Source organism: Mya arenaria, chromosome 6, assembly GCF_026914265.1.
Source record: "Mya arenaria isolate MELC-2E11 chromosome 6, ASM2691426v1".
Lineage (NCBI taxonomy): Eukaryota > Metazoa > Mollusca > Bivalvia > Myida > Myidae > Mya > Mya arenaria.
This window is the reverse complement of record NC_069127.1, coordinates 17,022,717-17,030,304: the sequence shown is the minus strand read 5'-3', so window position 1 is coordinate 17,030,304 and position 7,588 is coordinate 17,022,717. Positions and strand designations below refer to the sequence as shown.

Below are 7,588 nucleotides of genomic sequence, written 5' to 3'. Positions count from 1 at the left end.
AAACAGGATGGTGTCAGTAAAAATCACCTTTGTAGATAATCGAATGCTTTAATAGGTTTCGACAACTTTTGATGAAATGATTAAAATGTCTGAATGATAACAAATAAATAAATTGGACAATACTGAGTTTATTGACTAACGACTAGTACTTAAACTATTTTGATGGATGTACGGCACCGTACATCTCCGTATATCTTGTACTCTTTCCCGTACACCCATAAAATAAAATAGTTTTGAATTTTGTAATCAGGTAAGGTAATTTGGTGATTTTTTTCGAGAGCATATATGATATGAACAACATTTAAACCATTGACATGTATAATTATATTTTTCCGTGTTAAGTAGAGAAACAGCAATGTGTTAGTAAGGGTCACGTTGTGTAGAAAATGTAAGGCTTTTCGGGTTTTAACAGGCTTTGATAAAATTAACGCGACATGTTTATGATGAAAAATGAGATTCGGCAATGCTGGGCTAGGGTTGATTTACGGCTTGTACTAAAAACATTTTGATGAATGTACGGCACTGTACATCTCCGTATATCTTGAGGGGACGGACATGTATGGTCTCCGAACATGTTAAGTGTACGGGAATTTATGCTCTTCCGTACACCTTGAGAGTACGGGATTATAACATTCCCGTACACGATGAATATACGGGCTTATACATTTCCCGTATATTATGGATGTACGGAAATATACAAGTTCCCGTACACGCTGAGTGTACGGAAAAGTAACAATTCCCGTACACTATGGATATACGGAAATGTACTCTTTCCCGAACACACATGCTTTAAAATAGTTTGGAATTTTGTAATCAAGTAAGGTTAATTGTTCTTTCATTTGACAGCATATATGATATGCACATTTATACCACTGACTTGCAGAGAAACAGGAATATGTAAGTAAGAGTCACGTTTTGTAGAAATTGTAAATGCTTTTTGGGTTTTAACAGCCTTTGATAAAATTAAAGCGACATCTTTGTGATACAGAAGAATAAGATTTGACAATGCTGAGTGGTGTTACCTTTGACAGCATAATATTATATGATACGATCAACATTTATTACATATGCCATTGACTTATTCGTTTTTCCGTGTTTCGCAGAGAAACAGGAGTCGCGTTTTGTAGAAATGTAAACGCTTTTATGTGTTATAACAGCCGTTGAAAAAATGACAATGACATCTTTATGATACAAAATAATTGAATTCGACAATGCTGGGTGGATAAATCCACGGCTAGGGCCCGGGATGTTTTGTTTCCCGTACATGATGAATATACCGGCGTGAACAAATCCCGTATATTATGGATGTTCGGAAATATACAAGTAACATGACCCGTACAAAATGGAAACACGGACATGTTGTGTTTCCCGTACACGCTGAGTGTTCGGGAATGTTTAGTTTTCCCATATATGACGAATATACCAATTGGGAATATAAGTTATGAGGGGAGGGGTTCACTCCTAAATGTTAGGACTATATATATATATAAAAACACACAAGGCTATATCACTTTTAGTGAATCGTAGGAATTAACTAATACATTTTTCAGATAAGTCCACACAACTTTCAATTTATGGGTGACCGAAGAAATGGGATGCATAATTATTATGTTGTTTTTATATTGAAAAGTGGCACCTAATATATTTAAGAAGTATCATCACTGTCTTTTTCTGGGGTACTTTTATGGCCTTTCCAATTAGCGCATGTTGCGCGGAGATCATTTATTTTCATAACCACATGGCCAGTGGGTCATAAATCTACGAAACACGAATTATTAAAATTATTAATCAATAAATAAATAAATAAATAAAATAAATAAATAAGTAAATAAATATCCAGCAGATTTATCTCAATTATAATTGTATTCAAAAATGTTTATATTATCTGTGACATTTGCTTTGATGAATGCTGATAAAATAAGATCATATCTAAGATAAGGCGTCAAAAGAGACCGTTTACTAATTAAACACAACAAAAATATTCATTTATTTCCAGTTTTCTAATTGCATTTTATTAAAATTGCATGAAGTTCTAATTTTAAAGTACTAGTTGCCTTCACATCTGCAAGGAACTGACATAATCAATCACAAAAGAAGTGACCTGGTCCGCCCGGGAATCGAACCCGGGTTGTCCGATTCAGAGTCCAACGCTCTACCGATTGAGCTATCCGGGCGGACTGAAGTGCAGATTGTCGGTGGTCATGGCGGATAGCACAGGACAACTGATAAGCCACGCCTTATTTGGCCGCTGATTGGTCAGTCGGGTATTGGCCGACTAGTTTGACTGACAGCCCTCGTGATGTCAATTAGTGACATGATCATTTGCTTTGAAAAATCACATGACCAGTGGGTCACAAAACTATACGAAATACAACTAAAACACACAAATTCTAAAACATATTAATTAATGCGACAGACTGCGGGCAATTTTATTACCGAATTAAATATAGATTGAAATAATGAAGAATAAATGCATATATAAACAGCCAGCTTCCTCATCTCACTAATTAGTGTATTTAAACAATTGTGACAACTGTTTTGAAAAATGCTGATAAAATCCACTCTGAGAGTCATCTGTTATCAAAGAAATTAGACTAAATACTAAATACTGAAATCAAGAACAATAATTATTAATATCAAGTTTGCATGATAGTGAAGTTCTGAATTGAAACTTATTTTTCATCTTCGTGGTCTTAAAAAAGCAGTTTAACAATTAAATCAAAATTTAAGAAGCAAAAAATCAGATTTGTTCTATTTCTAAATTTATTTTCAACGGCTCTAATTGTTAGCTTACTTTTTCATTGTTTGTTTCCCATTATAAACTTCAGTTCATTGATAGTGGTTGACCCTAACCCATCCATTGGTATGAGGGAGTTGCAATACAGATGCCCTATCTTTAAAGTTGCACTCTCTTAAATTTGACAATTTTTACTTATTTAAGTTTTGTCTCAGAATCATCTAAATTTCGCATCAATGTCTTCACTTCAGTCATTAAGATAACTCACAATAATAATCTCAAATATGTGGAAATCTGCCGAAAATTATATTTTTCTTAAAGCGTTATGCATATTTATGCGACTTTAATAATTTCAAATTACGATAATAATAATAATAATAATAATAATAATAATAATAATAATAAAATAATAATAATAATAATAATAATAATAAAAATAACTTTATTTAAAGAAGGTAACACATTAAGATATAGGCATCATATTATAAACAAACATAACACACGACTTATTTACAATGTGGCCTTCTGAAAGAACATGCACACGCACACACACATAAATGCTTAGAATGAAAACGCAAACATAAATTTATGTTATTTCAAAAGGGTACGTATTAAAATGTTATACGAAAACATAAAAAAATATGAATATAATACATTAATTATAACATCAATGCCGAACAATACATCAATTTGTACCTAAAGGTTAACAAATCGTATCATTAAAATTTATTAACTGAGTAAGTAGGACAGTCACACATGTATTTAACACCTTACTCGAGATATATATAATGTAAAACAATAGTCATGAAATTATGTGTTCAATTCTTACAACGGTTTTTGCAATTGATGATGTAAAAAGAACTTCTTGCAGCAGGCTTTAAATGTATTTTCCGTGTTCGATTTACGTATTCGTTCTGGTAAAGAGTTCCAAACTGTCCCGCTGTAGCATGCAAACGAGTGTTTCTTGTATTGAGTTTTGTGTCGAATGTGGGCAATGTCTTGTCGCGTAGAAGATCGTAATCCATATCTTGTATTGTTTGATAACTTTATAATGTCTCTTGTAAGATTGTTAATAGATTTATATACCATAACAGCCATTTGATATTTGCAACGGTATTCAAATTGAAGCCATTCTAACTGTTTAAATAATTCATGCGATGGCGTTATAATAGGCTTAAAGAGAATAATTTTAGCAGCTCTTTTTTGAAGCATGGTTATTCGTTTCGTATGCGTTTGCTTGCTTTTCCCCCAAACACTACAACAATAGTCACACATAGGAATACAGCCATTTGATATTTGCAACGGTATTCAAATTGAAGCCATTCTAACTGTTTAAATAATTCATGCGATGGCGTTCTAATAGGCTTAAAGAGAATAATTTTAGCAGCTCTTTTTTGAAGCATGGTTAATCGTTTCGTATGCGTTTGCTTGCTTTTCCCCCAAACACTACAACAATAGTCACACATAGGAAGTATATACGATTTATAAAACAAATGTCTCATTTGATCCGTTAAAAAGTAATTAAGTCTTTTAAAAGAGCTTTGCAGTTACTTTCTTGCAGACAAAGTCAACTTGCAGGTTCCATGACAATGATGAATCAATAACAATTCCAAGCAATTTCTTCGAAGTTACATTTTCAATAAGTACATTGTCTACGAATAATTGGATTGCACATGCATTTCTTAACTTTGCATTTGAACCCAGCAACATGCAATTCGTTTTCAATGGATGTATTGCCATGTTGTTTATTTTGCACCACTCCGATATTATATCTAAATTTATTTGCAAATGTACGTTCAATTTCCTGCGTATTTGAACTTTTTGCATATAGTGTAGCATCATCAGCATATAAGTCAATCAAGGAATTTTCTATTTCAAAGGTAATGTCAATAATATATATAAGAAAAAGAATAGGTCCAAGAATGGATCCTTGAGGAACTCCAGACCTTATACACCTTCGTGAAGATTGGGAACCCCCAAACTTTACAATTTGGTGTCTATCTTTCAAATACGTTATCAGTTGAACGGTATTATCACTGAAATTGTATAATTTTAATTTATGTAAAAGTATTTGGTGATCTACTAGATCAAATGCCTTTCGTAAATCAAGGAAGAGAGCACCTACATAGTTTCCATTGTCAATTCCATCAATCCAATCATCAATTATTCTTATCAACGCTGTGTGACAAGAATGATTTTCTCGAAACCCAGATTGAAATTCATGTATGATATTCGTATTTTTTAAAAATGTTTTGATTTGATCTGCCATGTGCCGTTCAAACATCTTTGACAGTGTTGGAAGGATAGAAATTGGTATATAATGTTTTGGATCATTGCGACCAGAAGATTTATATATAAGCAAAACCTGGGAATATTCCTAGCCGTATGCTATTATTTATAATGGACGTTAGTGGTATAACAATACAATCACCACATTGTTTTAGGATATTAGGCCCTATTCCATCTAATCCTGTAGCTTAAGCCGTATTAAGCTTATCAATATACATTTTTACCTCTAATGGGGTGATGTAAGATATTTCAAAGTACTGACCCTTTAGCAAACTATTTAATTTAGTACCAAGTTTTGACAAATGTGTTTCATCGAACACTGATAACTGATACAATCGGATATGTCAGTAAAATGCTTATTGAACACGTCTAATATTTGTGCATCGCCAACAACATTTATTCCGTTTGAATGAAGATATTATGGTAATATTATGCTATTATTGTTTGTAGTGTCATTATTATTATCATTCAACTCTCTGGGGTTCTTCCATAACACCCTGGAATCTTTACAGTTTTTAACAGCTTTATTGTAATAATATTTCTTGGTTTGCCGTACTAATCGAGTAACTTTATTTCTTGAAAGTTTATATTCCGACCAATGTTGACGCCTTTTGAATTGATTTCTTTCTTTTATAGCCAACCTTATTTCGTCAGTAAACCAGGCTGGTTGTGTTTCAAATTTTATTCGTTTTTCTTTCAGTGGCGCATGGTGCGACAACACCTCATTCAGTCGCTTATATAAAACTTCCATGACTTCATTAGGGTCTTGAATTTGTTCATTTATATTTACCTTGTTAAGATCATAATATACGATAATATAATAATAATAATAATAATAATAATAATAATAATAATAATAATAATAATAATAATAATAATAATAGTAAATAAAACAATTAAATATTCTGTTTAAATGTTCAAGAAATGCGTAAGTTTCAGTCAATATTAAGCTGCTGGTCATTTAACCAATCAAGAGCGTATAATCAATAGCTAATCGTAACAGCGGGATGCAGAAAGCGCGAGAATCGATACCATCTGTGTCATAACATGAGCCAAATAGCAACAAGGAAGAATACCCAACATTAATGAGGTAAGCCTACGAACTAGCATATTATAAGATATAATTGTTATTTATTTTTTGGTGGGACGTCGATTATAAGTTGTTATTATGTCTGTGAACCGTGAATTGGTATTTATAATTCGAACGTGAACCATTAAACAACCGGATAAACTTTACTTCTGATGAAATGTGGGTTTTTTATTTTAATTAAGGTTCGTGACTTTACAGTTTCCCATAATCCCTTGCGCACGCATGACTTCCGGTAAAATGTAAATAAGGAAGACGCAAGCAAATTTGAAGAAATACAACAGCAGGAATGCAGTTAATCCAATCAAAGTACCGCTTTTCGATATGATGGGAATAAAAAAAGTATATAAATAGTTCATATTTGTAGAACAAATCAAAGATTTATCCCATTGTACACGATCACACTCAAGTTTGATTAAGTGGGTGGAGTAAATTTGCAGAGCAGATTTCTTGCTATGAATTATGGTATGTCGGGTTCTGAATAATTATAAGTATATGAAAATTTAACCTTTATATTAAAGTTATTTAGAATTTCCAATACAATTATTGGATGCAGTAATTTTATTCCTATATCAAACTAAGTCATTCTAAAATTCTGTCCAGGCTTCTGTTTTAAATAAAAAATTGACAGGCTAAACATCATTAAACAAAAAAGTCTGGACGGTATTTTAGAATAACTAACCTCAATTTGTGCTTATGGTGAATTTTTAAAAAAACATCATTATGTTTAGAGACAAGACTGGAAGGTCCATCTAATCTACATACTTCTGTGATGGCAGAGCTCCACGGGTTGGTCAACAGGGCTGTTTTACCTCAACGAACATCTTGTTCAAGTATGTTAACAGTAATATTAAGGCAAACACTGTAGTGTAGAACTGAAGTGAATTACATTTTTATCACATGCTTACCCTTGTTTTCCGTGTAATATACCCATTACGAATATTTTTATCTTACACATGTGTAAGATAACCTATCAGACATTTCGATTGGCCAGACTAATCACACGCAACCTAGATATCCCTCCGCATTGTTTGTAAACAAAATGGTTTAAATGCCAGCAAATACTTACCGTAATAATGAAGCTGTAAGACTTTCGGGAGAGAAATGGCTAACGAATCATAGTGCCAGAAAGCATCTTGTACACAAACTTTCTGATAACAATGTTCCGCCAACCAGATAATGCAGATTACTAGTCACAGAAATATCCAGTCAGTCAACAAATACAGCCACAATAGTGACAAACACCACAAGAACATTTCAAACATCTCCATCTTGACCAACACAAGCAATATGCAATCAATGCCATTTGCTTGCCAATTTAATCAGCTGTCGGTTACCGAAAACACAAATACGAATTCCGCAGCACAGACATCTCATTACACATCCCATGGCGGCTAGAACATCATGTTCTCTGGAAACATTGCTGGTGGAAATTAACTTTTTCAACAGCAACATCCATGCAGTACAGAGTAAGG

General features: G+C 32.9%; 1 non-coding gene across 1 annotated transcript; it reads right to left on the bottom strand.

Moving 5' to 3' along the window:
• Window positions 1-2,102: 2,102 nt before the first annotated feature.
• On the bottom strand, window positions 2,103-2,179 carry Trnaq-cug (transfer RNA glutamine (anticodon CUG)). Its single transcript has one exon. It is a non-coding gene; the product is annotated as a tRNA-Gln (tRNA).
• Window positions 2,180-7,588: the final 5,409 nt, after the last annotated feature.